The sequence below is a fragment of the Eupeodes corollae genome, chromosome 1, assembly GCF_945859685.1.
Source record: "Eupeodes corollae chromosome 1, idEupCoro1.1, whole genome shotgun sequence".
NCBI classification, from domain to species: Eukaryota; Metazoa; Arthropoda; class Insecta; order Diptera; family Syrphidae; genus Eupeodes; species Eupeodes corollae.
The window spans coordinates 281,770,374-281,786,664 of NC_079147.1; the positions used below are offsets into that span (position 1 = coordinate 281,770,374).

A 16,291-nucleotide genomic window follows, 5' to 3' on the forward strand; every position below is an offset into this window, starting at 1 on the left:
ATTGAATTTTTCTTAAAAGTTTCAAAATTACCAACAATATTTTTCATATAAAGAAAAAGTTTAGTTTATAAATTTTTAGTCAAAAACAAAATGTTCAGCAATTTAAGTAACATTTCTAATTTTTTTTACAAATTGGATGAATGAATTTAATTTGAGAGATATGAAGAACCAAACACCAATTTTTACCAAAATTTGCGTATACTTTCTTGAAGATTTAATTTTGTATGCAAAAACGGACCGTTGGATTTTTATAGAAAACTTACTGAATATCAATAAAACATTTTCTGTGAATTAAAAAAGCTTGAGGACAATTTTTCTAAATTTTTGAAAAGTTATTTGAGTCGAAAACAAATTTCTACCAAGTTTTAGTATTGTTTTTTTTTTTTGTTAGCTTTTATTTTTTGTAAAAAAACCTGCCAATTCCATTTTTCTCAAAATTATTTTCGAATATTGAAAACAAAATTTCTTATAAGTTAAAATTAGCTGGAAGGCACAATCGCAAAATTTTGAAAAGATATTTGAGTCCAAAATCAATGTTTACCAATTTTGAGTAATGGTTTTTATTTTCTATAAAAAAAATGTCAATTAGATTTTTTTGAAATCTTACCAGATGTTAAAAACGTTGTTTTTCGTTGAACAAAATTGTTTTGGAGATAAAATCATTTTGTATTCATAACATTTTTTTGTTTAGTTTTTTTTAATTTATTAAAATAACCGTTATAGTTCAAGTCTCTTGCATTTTTGGTTCATGAGATATTTAGTGTTAACCATAATGTTCACCTTTTTTAAAATGCTATGGTAAAAAATTCACCAACGCAACTTTCTTACATCTTTCTGCATTATTATCTGTATACAAAAAATTATTTGAAGTCGATATTTCTTCCGGTTCTCGAGCTATGGACGACGAAAAAACGTAGCGAATGTACGGACGTACGTACACGCACGCACAGATATCTTTCTAAAAATCTTTTATTTCGACTCTATTGACCTTCAAACGTCGAGATATGTCAAAATTTTCAAATTTTCAATCGGACAAATTACAATAACATCCTAGGTAAGTTAAAATACATTACTAAGGCTTTATAAAAATTGATTTTTGAATCAAATATTATTTAAAAATTAAAATTTTGGCTTCATTGTAATTTCATTAAATCAAATTTTGATAAATATGCAAATTAGTCCTAGGATAAATTCTAAAAATTGGGATTCGATTTAAGTACTATTGGCATGAAAATCAATACCATAGACAAATTTTAAGAAAAGTTGCAGGCTTATCAATGAGTCAATGATGACGCTATCACAAAACCTTCTAAATATTGTGAAGTTTATGAAACTTTTTATTTTGTACGACAGTCACTTCTGTAACTTTTGATTGATTTCTCTAAACATTTGGAAGTGATATTTTTGTGAGCCGAAATTTTACAAGGTCTTAAATTTCAATTGGTTTTTAAAAACCAAACCACATATTGAATACATTTCAATTCAATGAGTGTCTTGGTTGTAAATATTTTTAAGTCAAAATTCAGTTTTTAGTTTTATTAGTTACATTTGTTTGTAAAAAACCAAAACTAAAAATCTTACCCCATTCTTTGTAGTAAACAAAATTATTCGAATGTTGCTAAATTAAAAAATCAACCACTAAAATTTTTTCAAAAACCTTTCTTAATTGTTTTGATGTTATAATCTGCAAATTAAAATTTATTTGTAAAGGGTGTCTCAGAATTAACGCAAGATTTGAATTAAATAGAAAACGCCGTTTTTAGTCTTATTATAGTTATATTTTTATTGACTCGTTAAGTACATAGGATGAGGTTATGTATGGAATAACACATCGGACAAATGGCCTCCACGGCTTTGCATGCACATGCGCACTCTTTTGTTGAAATTTTCCATGACCGTTCTGCATAAATGTGGCTGAATTGCGTTGATGTAGCGTTCAATCTCCTCCTTTAATGCACAGGTGGTTGTGGGCTTGTTGACATAGACCTGTGATTTCAAATAACCCCATAAAAAGAAGTGTTAAATCACACGATCTAGGAGGCCAATTTTGATCACCGAAACGAGAGAGTACGCGACCTGGAAATGTCTCATGCAGTAATTGAATTGTTTCACGGGCTCTATGACATGTGGCACCGTCTTGTTGAAACTACATATAGGACACATCAATATCATCCAATTTTGGCAGAAAGAACTGTGTAATCATGTCACGATATCGAGCACCAGTAACAGTCACTGCTTGAGCAGCATCATTTTCAAAAAAATATGGCCCAATTATGCCTCCAGCCCAAAATCCACACCATACAGTCACGCGTTGTGGATGCATTTGTTTTTCGACAATCACATGTGGGTTCTCCGAACCCCGAATGGGGCAATTTTGGCGATTAACAAAGCCATCAAGATGAAAATGTGCTTCATCGCTTAGGATGATTTTGCTCGAAAAATCAGGGTCCATTTGTTGATGTTCAATAATCCATTCAACGAACTCTCTTCTCTGTCCATGGTCATTAGGCTTCAATTGTTGTGTTAATTGAATTTTGTTAGCATGAAGACACAGATCTTTGGTGAGTATACGCTGTAGAAGAATTGAAATTTTCAATTCTTGTCCACGACGCGACGTCGAATTGAGGTTCCTGGAACTGCAGCCGCCAAGCTCTCACTCTTTTTGAAATATTCTTTATTAATAAAGACACGTTGTTCTATCGTGTAACGCTCCATTTTTAATAACCCTATACTGTTAGCTGTCAAATTGCTTTTTTTTCAGGGCTTCCAACACATCACTGCACAAATGGCAGCAAATTCAAATCTTGCGTTAATTTTGGGACACCCTTTAGATGATTTCTTTGCTACTTCTTAAGAATAAGGACGACGAAAAAAAGGGTTCCGAAAGTAAGGTCATAATATTAAAGTTAAGTACAAATATTTCTGTCTAAAAACTTAAAATTTTTCGATCTCAAAAACTTCCAAAGGTAAAAAAAAACAAAAATTCACATCTTGAAAGAATTATTAACACATTTTTATTTTATTAAAATCAGATCATTAAAAATAAGAAAGAGAAATTTCGTATCTCTGTCTGAAAAAGAGAAAAATCCTTGCAGGGGAAATTATACTCTTATCACATAAATGATTCTATGTTTTAAAAAGTAAACAAAACAATCACCTTGAAATTGCCATAAAAGGGGAAATCAAAGAGATCAGCAAAATGTAAACAGAGAGGAAAACAAACAACAACATTCAGCATTCTCTTAAATATGAAAAGATACTAAATGCCGGTAAAAAAAAACAACAAAACCAGAAACAGAAACAACAATCTTCAAGATACAATAGTTTGCCTCCAGAAAAAACTTTAATTGAAATAATGTATCTAGGTTTACAAAAAAAGCCACTCAAAACCAAGGATAAAACTAGAAATTCATATATTTATCTTCTGAATCATTTAAAAGATTTCAAGATCCATGAGATACATCAAAAAAATTGATAGATACTTTTAGCTTTTTTTTAATCAAAAATTCCCACTCAATAAGATCAATAGTATTATCTATATGATTATAAAAAGTATCGCAAAATAAAAGCTCCAAACAAACACCGCTCCCCCTCCCAAACCTTTTTCTCTCTTTACATGAATCCAAGAAACTTTCTCACTCAGTCCCAGCCGCAACGATCACAATTCACGAACCAAATGGACAAAATACTGAAAAAGCTCCAATCCATGGCATGGCGCTTGCGGTGCGGTGATTGTACCAACCAACCCAAACCCGAGTACACGTTGATGACGGCGGTGGCGGCGGCGACTACGGTTGTTCTGAGCCATTTCACCGTTCCAACGATCAGTTCATTGAGTGCTTTCATCGTGTGCTGAACACAATCCTTTCGCCGGTCTTTTAATCAGCTAACTTTCAACGTGAATAATAAAAGATACAAAACTCGCATAGAAAAAAAAAGATACAAAAACTAAATAATACGTCAACTGTAGATTATAACAAATAAAACAAAAAATAAACTATATTTTTTATTATAAAAACAACACACGTAAATTTATACATACATTTTATTCGTTTCATTTTTAATTAATTTGTTGTTTTTGTTTTAAAATTTGTATTCGAATTTTAATCGGCTTGTGTCGAATAATTTTTTAAGAGGTACAAATTTGCATAATTATTACTATAAATAAACCATCAAAACAATAAATTTCAAATTTTTCGCTTTATTTTATTTATATTTATTATTTGAATAAAATTATAACAGAAAACAAAATTTTAAAAATAGAAATGAGAAATAATTTTCCCACAGTGTTTGTACTTTCTATACTCGTGCGTCGTCGTATAAATTAGAAAAGAATCTTTGAAATACATTTTCTTGTTGGTTTTGTTGTTTTGCAAAAATACAAATTTTACAAAACAAAAAAAAATATATGCATAAATAATAATATTTCCACATTAATTTTTTCTGCAGTTTTGTAATAAAATAATAAAAGAAAAAAAAAAAAACGGAATTTATTATTTAAAACGTTGCACTTTTGTAACCTTTTCTACTGCCGGTTACTCGCAAGTCGTAACGTAGCTCGTAGATACATAATATTGTCGTCGCCGTGGTTGTCGTCGTAGCAGTCGCAGTCGTAGTCGTAGTCGTCGAGTTGTCGTTGGTTTTTGTTTGCAAATAAATAAAGTATCTGTATCAAGTACAAAAGTGTCACTTTACAACCCTATCCGGCAGCAAGTTCTACCAGTATACGATACACTTACCGTAAGGAAAGCCCTATAGCAACAAGTTGTACGTTCAGCGTACAGTGAAGCCAGGCCAGGCCATTGGCTTTATATGAACCCCGGACTAACGTAAGTGAAATTCAATATTAAAATAATATAATATAATAATTGTGAAACGTAGATATTATAATACCCCAGATTGAGTATTTATTTTTTTTGTATCTGAGGAGCATATCAAAGTTACTCTTTTGCTAAAGATACGTATTGCATACGTACATAGCGTAGGTAAGGTAGTTTAAAGATAGCTATAGAAGATATAGATTTCTGCTGAAAATACAAATGCATAAAGGTTGAAGCTTGGGACGCGGTGCGATGGGAAAGAAACTGTTTGTTTAGCGTTTTTATTTTATTTTTTCGCACGATGAGAACTGATGGCAGAAAAATTTGTAAATTTTGGGAATGAGCTTTTAGTGTGAGGTGTATCTTTCGGGTAAATGGGGTTAGTTGAGTAAAGGCTAAAATTTACTGAGGACAGTTAAAGCTACAATTGACAATAATAAAAGATAAGTGATATCTTTAATTTAAAAAAATAGTGACAGGTGCGAAATTAAGACATTCCTAAAAATGTATTCAAACAACTAAATCAAATTTAACAATATTACACAAAAACCCGTCTTAAAGAAATAACAAAATAGACAATATGTGTGTGAATAAAGTATATGGACTTTCTTGTTATAAAAACATACCCGAGGCTGAATAAAAATGTAGTTAACTTAATTCGTAAATTATGTGGAAACTTGAAGAGAGAGGAGAAATGGCACACTCAAAACAATATTAAATGAATAAATTCACACCTGACGACAAAGCTATATTGCTTTCTTATTTGCATATAATCGAGATATTTTGTGTTTTTATTTTTAAAGTTCTTTTATTTTTCTTATTTTTTTATATTTTATTAACGACTACGTTTGGCTATAAAAATTAATCTTTGAGTTATTCTTAATGTGTGGTTATTGTGGTAAAATGACTTTTGAGCTTGTTAAGAAAAATATATTATTTTTTTTTTTCTTAGAAAGAACGTGTTTTTGTTGATAATGTTTGTATTTATTTTATGTATTGATTTAATGGTTAATTATTTAAGATTATAACTGACATAAAAAAACTGAAAAATGTGGATAACTTTGTCAATGTCGTAGGTCATAAATTATTAAAAAATATACATATTCTTGAAAAACAACTTAATTTCTTTTGAAATGATAAAATATGTGCTAAGTTTTTAAATAAGTAATTAAAAATGCAATTTGAGTGTTTTCAATGAATTTTTGTCTATGAAAAGCAGAGAATTTTAATATTGTGGTTGCTATTTATTTAGAAGCTTGATAAGAACTTAATTTAAATAAAAATTGATATTCACTTATTTAATGAACAATTTATTAACTCAATTATTTTTCTGTTTTTTTTTTTTAATCCTTCATCTATAAAATACTTAATTTAATCAAAACTAATTTGATTGATTTGTTAACTAAAAAAGAAGGAAGATTTGATATTTTCTATTGATGGCCCTTTAAACTTTCAAAATATGTTTGTTTTCCTAACCGTTTTCTTATAAGCACTTCACTTTATTCAAAAAAGAAAACATTTTTAATTAAGTTTTTAAGGAAAATTTTTAATATTTCAGCAATGTGTAAGATGAAATATCTTGAAAATCTACATCTGCCTTAGTTTTGAAGGAGTTTGAGTGGGAAATCAGTTTTTACCAATTTTTAATTTTTTATTATACATTTAGATTATATCGAATTTTCATAAAAAATGTTACTATTTATAAAAAATAACCTTATTTTTGTATGGATACAATTATTTTCCAATATAACTTTTGACTTATAAAAAAAGAGGTTGGGATGAAACATACGCTGACAATTTTTCATCTGTGCCCATCTGTTGACTTTTTTAAAAGGTTAACAAAATGTTTTTTAAAACATATTGTTTAAGATACAAAGAATTGAACTCAAATCAATTGAGTCAAAAATCAACGAATATATAAATAAATAAATTAATAAATAAAAGAATAAGTATATAAATAAATAAATAAACAAAAAGATAAATGAATAAACAACAATTTTCAAATACAAATAAATAATTACAGTTTCAATTTTGCAAACATTAATATTATTGACTTACAAAATTTTGTATTAACATATTATTTAAATCACTACATGTTATATACAACCTTCGGTTGATAGCTTCAATTTTTTTTGCAACTAGATGAATTCCAGTTTAATAGTGTAAAAGTTGGGTGGAAAATGCCAAGATAAATTTGCCATAATTTTTAATATTTTGTTCTGAGAAACTTGTAATTTTTTAAGTGCGTTTTTGCACAAGTTCCCCATTCTGGGCAATGGGCATGCATAATAGCTTGGAAAATTACTTTACAGATAATAATCTTATTGAACTTTCTCAGGGGTGATTTCCTAAATATAAGTGGGTATAGCATTTTAGTGGAAATACTTATTTTGCTAAGTTTTTTTTTAATATGTTCCCGAAAATTTAATGTCTTGTCTAAATATCGACCAAGGTATTTAACAGAATCAACCCACGGAATATCAAAGTTATTTAGTTTTAGCTGATTAAGTGGTAAAGCACAGGCTTTTCATTTCCTATTGAAAAAGATTCCTTGTGTTTTTCAGTATTTAGACTTACTTTTCATGTTATGTAATAGCCATGAATTTTATTTAGAGCATGTTGCAAGTCATTTTCAATTTCATACCCAATTTTACTTGAACTGTAAACGGCGGTTTCATCGGCAAACATTTCTATTCCACAGTTCCGTATTTCTTTAAAATCAGCAGCTATCAAAAGCCTTTTCAATATCCAGAAGGACAAGACCGGTTGATTCTTTTGCATTTATTTTGTCTTTAACATGTTTACAAATTCTAAGAACTTGATGTGTCGTACTGTGATTTTGTCTGAATCCAAACTGTTGAATTAGCAAAACATTGAAAGACTCGAAAAAATCAAGAAGTATAATTTTTATAATTTTTTTCTAATATTTTGCTAAAACTACTAAATAGGCATATTGGTCGATATTACGTAGATTTTTCTACCTGGAGGATGGGTATGATTTTCGCAATTTTCCATTTGCTTAGAAAGTATTTTACAAGCGTTAACAATAAAACATTTAAAAAATACACCAATTATTGGTAGATCTTTAAAGTAGGAATGTTTTAGAGTATCTACACCTGGTGCTTTATTGTTCCGCATAACATGTATTATTCCTTTAATATCATCGTTTATGACAAAAACATCTACTGAAAAAGGTTCATCATTAATTAGAATGAAATTAATTCACTTACTTACAAGACCGTTAACTGAGCTAGTTAACGGATTGTTAAAATTTTTTTCAAACAATCCCGCAAACATTTCAGTTTTTTCTTCACAGGTTATCAACAAGGAATCAATGTGTTCTAAGTGAGGAATACATTTGTTTTTTGCTTTACGAACCTTAACTATTTTCCAAAAGGGTTTGGAAGTCGGTTCAAGAGAGTTAAGTTTATCACTCCATGTTTTGTTTCTTTGTTATTATTTAGGATAGAATTTTATAATTTTAGAGTCAATACTTTCACTCTCAAGATATTCGATTTGCAGATCCTCATTTTTTATAAAAATGGTCAGTTCTTATGTTTAACTTTAAATATTACTAAATGTTGCAAACAACGCTTTTTTTAGATAAAATTAAGTCGAAGGCAATATCTGTAAATGTTCTCGAGATAATGGAGTCGAAAATCTATTTCTACCAAGCTTTAATAATATTTTTGCTTAGGTTTTTGATTTCTAACAAAAAGAACTATTAATTCGATTTTTCTGAAAAAAATTTAACCAGAAGTCAAAAACGTTATTCTTTGTTGCATATAATTATTTAGAATATAATATTACTTTTAATGAATATAATTTTACTTTTTGATTGCACAAATTTCGTGGTTAAATATTTTTTTCAGTTTTTTTGATTGTACCGATTTAGTATCACGTCAAATGTAAATTTTAATTGAAGTCACTAGAGTTATTGGTTCGAGAGATATTTGGATTCAAACAAACAAAAACAAAAAGACCCATACAATTTCTTTTTTAAGTCATTTCTGAATATTTTGGTCATATTATCTGCTTGAATTCGATATCTCGGAAGATTCTTCATACGCGAACGTGGACGAGAAAAAAGTTCCGGGACATATTTACCTACAAGCACAAATTTCTTTAAGAACCAATTATTTTAAAATTTCGAGAAATTTTAATACTTCCAATTTGAAAAATCGAACCAATCACTATAACTCCCTAAGGTTTTATTTAAACCTTTAATATCTAAGAGTATTTCTTGTCAAAGTGCTCCGTCAAATTAGCCGTTCCGATTCTGCATAAAACTGTAGGTCCACTCCAATTTTGACATGACTCGCAGGAATGATTGAGAGTTCTAATTCGCTAGACCCTAGTTCACAGCGAACTATGATAGAGAGACACTGTGAGCATTAGGAAAAAAAGGTTTACTGAAAAAAAGTACTTTTTTTCGGTTGATAGTCAAATTACCTTTTTAGTTTATAAACACAAAAAATTTCAATTCATCGCAACATTCTCAGTTTGTTTTTTATTTCATCGTCATAGTCAGACATAATAATTTATCCATTATCTTGGTAGGTTGGTATACGCATAATGTTTCATTAGATAAGATAACGCGTAAGATTTCTATTTTTTTTCTTTTGGTTTATTTTTTACTCTCCATAAAAGTGCCTAGCCTAAGTGTTTAACTCTTGGTATAGATAAATTTATACACAATTTTATTATATTTGTTCGCACTTTGAACACTTTACCTTTTGTAAAGTTAAAAGAGATAGAAGAACTTCATAGTAAGTCATAAAAGATAAAAATAAACAAACAAACCTTTACTTGGAAACTGAAGAAAAAAACCCTTTTATCCAGTAGCTACACTGAAGAAAATGGTTGAAAAAATTTAAGATATGTGTTCTATTGTATTCAATATTAAAATTTTAATTGAACTTCTGTTTCCAGTTAAAAGTATTGTCATTTTATTTTAATTTTTAAAAAGAAACAGATATTTAATTAAACGTCGTTCTTTGTTATTTTGAAAATTGTTTTTTGTTGAGTAAAGCAAAATATTGAGTTTTTAATTATTTATTAAAATATATTTTAAAAAATTAATATGTTTTTTTATTTTAACAAAACATAAGTCCTCATTTTGTTTCTTACTACAAATAATATCAAGATTTAAACAAAAATATAAGAAAAAACTGTGTGTCTTTAATCTCACGACAAAACTCTTTTCAGATCAGTAAAAATAAACATCAATGAAAATACATACATTGTTCTATAAAATAAGACCGAAGATTTTGTTCAGTGCATGGAACAAACAAACAGAGATTTGAGTTTGAGACGCATTCATTTCCTGCTAAATAACAAAATAAATAGTAAGACATTAATAACTTAAAATAAACAAAAACAAAACAGAAAAACGAACTCATAGAAGGTAATATTATCTTGAACGAAAAACAACAATATTAACAACAAAAAACTATCAGTTTCAGCTATAGATTTAAAAAACAAACAAACAAATATTTTTGGTCCGATTATTTTTTTATTTTTAAATTCACAATAAACTGTCAATATGTAATAATAACTTTGTTGTGTGTTTCTTTTTGGTCAATTGAATATATTAAATTAATCAAATTGAATTGAAATATGAGATAAAATTATAAAAAAAAATATTTAACAATAAACAAGAAATAAAGTATTAAATTAATATGAGTATCAATTTCGGTAGAAAAATCAAAAAGTATATATTTTTGAAGTTCAAATTTCGACTGACTAGGGACTTTTATAAAAACGATACTTAAAAAAGGGGAAACAATTAATCAAATCAAAATTAAATAATTAAGGAAATGAACATGTATAAGTAACAGACAATTATTTTGGGTATTTAAAAAATGGTTTAGATTAATCATACAGGTCATTTAAGAATTTTAAGCCATTTAATGAGATTTTTTATTTTGTTATATTGTTTTGATTAAACATTTTTATATCATTCCAATTGATTTCTCCGAAATTTTGTATAATAAGATGAACTTTGTGGAAAGCCGACAACATACTTTCCAATGACCAAATGGTTTTCTTAGTGACTCCATTGGCGTACGGTCTTTTCTTAGAATTTTCCAAAGTCTCACTGTCTTGTTGATACATTCTATTTCGTCACAAAATTTTCGCCAAGCGCCTCCTTTGGCTCTTATGCCTCTGTCTTGAATTTTTTTTACTTGAATTGAAAGACTCCCAGTTACCGTCTAATTTATTGCATTTGTCAACATTAAAAAAAATCATCTTGTTTCTTTCCTCATGTTGATAAGCTCATTAGTCCACCAATGTGGTTTTTTGCCTGTCCTAGAATGTGTCTTAAGAGGGCAACTATTTTTGAAAGCTTCTGAGGCTAAGAACAAATAGTAAAACAAATCTTAATTAAATGCGTCCGATTTGTCGAATTGAAAATTTTTAAATTTCTCGAAGTTTCAAGGTCCCTAGAGTCGTAATTACTTTCGTACATCCGTACCTTCGAGACGTTGCAGAAAAGGCTCACAAGAAAATTGCGTGGGTGGTTTTTTATACCATCGCAGTTTAAAAGAAAAAGATGAAAACTTTGGTTAGCCCTAAATATCTGAAGAACCAAAAACGCTAGAGACTTAAATTAAATTTTATATTATATATTGTAACGTGATACATGACAAGTACATTTTTGTTAAAAAATTCAATTAACTGTTTTTTTTATAAACCAATAGAACTGAAAAATAAAATATTTGTCTCTTCGAAAATTTAACGAACGAAAACGGATTTCATCTCTAAATAATTTTGTGTCATGAAAAATTACGTTTTTTTACATCTGGTAAATTTTTGAGAAAAATTGAATTGACAGTTTTTTTACAAGAAATAAAAACCAAAACAAATAAAATTTAATAAAAGTTGGAAAAAAATATCTTTTTAAAACTTTGAGACATTGGCTTTAAACTAATTTTAGAAAGAGATATAGATAGATATTCTTTATTTTCGTATTAACAATTACATTGGTAGGCTACCGCACAGTTTTCATAAGATGGCATTTTGCACATTTCTCCCTAACCTGGCATCCATACAGAAGTATTGCTTGGAATACTACTTTTTGAATTATCATTTTATTGTTGTTGCTGAGACAGGACTTTCTATTTATAAAAGGATATAAAATATTTATAGCAAAATTTTTGCAGAGTTCTCGCAATATGTTCTCTGAAAGTCAGTTTTTAGTCTAAGTAAATGCCGAGATATTTCCCATTTGACATTTACACCCACCATTAACGTTAAGTTAATTGCTTGGTAGGTAACAAGATTTTCTTTTTCTACTGAAAAAGATGACTTGTAGTTTGTCAGAATTCAGTTTTATTTTCCATTAAGTGTAGTAATTAGTCATCAATTCTATCGCATTTTTCAAATTTGTCTCAATGGTAAGATTCAATTCATGTGATGAAAAGATCCCTGTATCATCCGCAAATATGGCTATCTGACAACCTGGTAAACATGGAATATCAGAAGTATAAATATTGTACAGTAAAGGAACTAGTACTAATCCTTGCGGGACCCCATAGTTGACTTGGTAACAGTTAGACGAACAGTTGTTGACGAAAACACTAAAGTAACGATTGGACAACTTTGGATAATTTTTACAAGATACAAAGGAAACGTGAAATATGCCATCTTGTGCACAACTTCATGGTGCCAAACTAAATCAAATGTCTTTTTTTATTTCAAGGAGAATAAGCCTAGTCGATTTGCCAAGGGATCTATTTTTCTTAATATATTTACAGACTCTAAATACCTGTTGAGTAGTACTGTGATGCGTTCTGAATCCAAATTTTTCATTCGGAAATATCTGAAGCTCATCAACGATGCGTAATATTTTAGATTTCAAAATTTTTTCGAAAGCTTTGCTAATACAACAAAACAAACTTATCGGTCGATAGCTTGTTGCGAGTTTTGTCGGTTGTCCTGGTTTAGGAATCGGTATTACCTTTGCATATTTCCAATTCAATGGAAAATATAAAATATATTTAAAAAATTTGAGAAATAGGCTTCAAATTAATTTTATTTTAGAAAAAATATTGTTTTTAACATTCGGTTAAAATGAAAACCTAAACAAAACAATACTAAAAGTTAGTAAAATCTACAAAAGATAGTCGATATCTCGTGAATAATAGAAAATATTGGCTTCGAATTAATTTCAATCATCCAATTTGTATTTGTTTATATAAGAAACAAAAACTTTTTAGAAATGCTACTAAAATTGGTAAACATTATTTAACGACTAAAAAAATTGATTTCGACATGGGACTATTTCATCAAATGCAAAATATTGTTGGTTATTTTTAAATTTTTTATAATAATTAAACTGACTACTTTTTTAACAAACACGAAAACCTATAAACTTTTAAGCAAGTCAAATCTTCAAACGGGATGGGGAGTTATCAGTGTGGGTCGCATCCCACCCTTTTTTTGAAAAATTAGATTTAAAACGTAAGCTTGGTATATTAGTAAATCCTAAAATATAGGTACTATTTTTCAAGAGACTATTTGGATACAAAACCATTCTTGCATTTTAGATTTAATAACGCCCAAAAAGTTGTTTTTTCCCAAATGATCAGAAAGCAACCTATAGACAAAATTATCTGCACATTGATATATTTATGAAATGTGTAAGCCAATTATGGTAATAGAAATACTTAGACTCAACCTCTGGTATCTCATATTTGTACCATTTTTATAACCATCTTCATATTTTTTAAATTAAGGAATCAAGAATAAAGCACAAAATAAACAAATATTATATATATATATTTGATATATATTTGAAATATAAAGAAACTGCACAAAGTTTTAAAAATTTTATTTCTATCCTTCTTTTGTAAAACATAAAATCAAAATTCAAAAAATGATGGGACGCTTTTGCCTAAGTGTTTTTATTTTACATTTTTTGACCAAAAATACTTCATAATAATATCGCACAAAATCAAGGGTTAAAAATACGAAGAACAATATTTAACTGAGCTCAAACATCTTAGAACACCATTTTCAGCAAAACACATTTTTTCTTTTTTTTATAGAATACTTATAAATTGAATCTTAAGTTTGAATCAAAACTTTTTTATTTCAAGAGCAATAACGCACTAGGTACTCATTTCAGTATTTATTATTCCACTATGAATGTATAAGGTTACCTTTTATCTAAATACAAAATCATAAGATTTATAGACACATTTATTTGCCTATTATATTTATATACCTCTACGAGTATTCCTTGAATTGATTCAATCGCGTGTTAGAATAAATTTATCAACAAAAAAAAACAACAAACAAAAATCTAAAATAATTTATTTTAGTTTGGCATTTTTAAGATTACTGTAAGACATTGACCTTGGAAAATTACTGATTGCTAAAAATGTGTTATTTGTAAGAAAAATTTATTTTATCGAAACAACAAGACAAATTTTGCAAAAACCAAAAATGTTGGCACTAAAATTATACAAACAAAAAATATATAAAATAAATGAAGATATTTTTTCTTTTTATTAATTTTTCACGTTAACTAGGTCAATGGCATCTTATAGGCGTAAAATAAAATTCGAAACAATTTGATAAATTTTCTGTGGTTTTTAATGTGATGATGGTGTTTTGTTATGTTATCTTTGATGAGCTTGAGGTTTGTTTCTGTTGTTGATTTTAAATATTAATATGATTTTATAAAAATAGATTAATTCTTTGAAATTTGGTTGTGGCTCGTGGTCAAAAAGAGCAAAGATGAGTCACCGTCATTTGTAAACATTTCCTGCATTTTTTTGTGGAATCCTTTCCGACTGAAGACATGCATCAAAAGACCTTCTACTAGTAAAAAAATGTCAGTGAAACTACTTTTCTTAAATGCAACATGTTTCTTAACAAAACCTTAGCTCTTAGTTTCTCCAATGAACCACTGTTTCTGCTCTAATTTCGAATCATAAGTAACCAAGCAGTATTGTCAAATGATATTAAAGGTGTCATAAAATAAAATTATTATTCACAATCAGCACCACATTCCTGAGATAATAGCTATTTTCTTATCTCCCCCTAAGAGGTGTCGCAAACAATTAAACTGACGAATTTATTATTATTATATTTTTGTTTTATTTTGTTCATACTTTAAAGATGATGGTGATATTATAAGGTACTTTATTTCTTGGCGTCGTTCGTCGTCGTCGTCGATTTGTATATTATCATCACCAATTGAAGCACTTTGTCCTATAGGAAGTGAAGCACAGCTTTTGATTTGTAAACACAACCCAATTTAATGCTTCTTAAAAATAATAAATTAATCTGCTTTTATGAATGGCACACATAATTATTATTCGCCTGTCATTTTAATCCGACGATAACAATTAATCGGACCAATTCACGATGTTTTTCCATTGTCTTTTTTATTTATTTTATTTTTATTATCATTATTTTTTTCTTGCTGTCTTAATTAACATTAAATAACACAGTTTATTTTTTTTTAAATATTTTTTAAAATAAAAATAAAATTGAACTCTGCATTGTGTTCCACCCTCTTAATTTAATCGGTTCTATTAGTAATCAGTAAAAAAAAACAAAAATATAGATATAGTTGATTGGGTATAAATATTTGGTCTCTGGTCATTAAATTTTATATTATTATATCTTAGTAAAAAAAAAACAAACGAAATAATACCTCAAGCGTGGGTGTCTTTTTAAAAAACCTCATAGAACTACGACAACCGACGACGACGACGTCGACAGTATATTATTAGACTATATCAAACTAATGTAACCATTCACAATATCTGTATCTTTAAAGTTGCCATTCTGCAAAATTTGTATCTTTTTCTATACAATAAATTCAATATACTATAATAATGTACAATATCTATGGTGGCATAAAACAAGTTAATTAATTGCATTAATTCTATGTCTTATTTATGCAAATCACAGGTGATAGAAAATTATGCCAGTTAGATTACTCTTTTGACAGGTTCTCTAAATGACTGTAAATAAATGTTTCACAAATAGTACAAATTGTATCTATATCTACACTCTGTATACAATACATTCACTATAGATACTTTAGTTTTTCACCAAGGACAAATTGTTGTGTTAGGTGAGGGTGAATGAATGCAAATTGAGTGCATAAGACTTTTGAAGTCTAGTATAGTAGTAGATAAATTTAGAAAACAACATTTTGCAAAGTTTAAGGTTGGGCAAATTAAATTATTGTGATTTAGTCATACCAAAATATAACACCACACAAAATGACATAAGTCACATCATACACACATCACACATGGACTCTTGTTTTGTGGAATTTTGTCTAATAGAAGGTAGCTCTGTAGACATTGTATCTGTCTGATGAGCCATATAGAATTTTCATCATGGTTGATTTTGTTTCTAAATATGAGTCATCATCATATTCAAGATAATAAAAGAAGATAACTTTTGTCTTGTCTAAATACGAGTATCTTTTATCTATAGAT

General features: G+C 28.3%; 1 protein-coding gene across 3 annotated transcripts in view; it reads left to right on the plus strand.

Moving 5' to 3' along the window:
* The first annotated feature begins 3,833 nt into the window (after positions 1 to 3,833).
* LOC129954042 (cysteine-rich motor neuron 1 protein) overlaps positions 3,834 to 16,291 on the plus strand; it is a 142,775-nt gene continuing 130,317 nt past the window's right edge. The window contains exon 1 of one of the 3 annotated variants that reach the window (XM_056067674.1): positions 3,834 to 4,026. The gene's annotated coding sequence lies outside the window, so the exon portion shown is untranslated. Of the gene's footprint in view, positions 4,137 to 4,466; positions 4,830 to 16,291 lie in introns of those variants that run through there. The other 2 variants (XM_056067676.1, XM_056067673.1) reach the window with 2 other exon arrangements.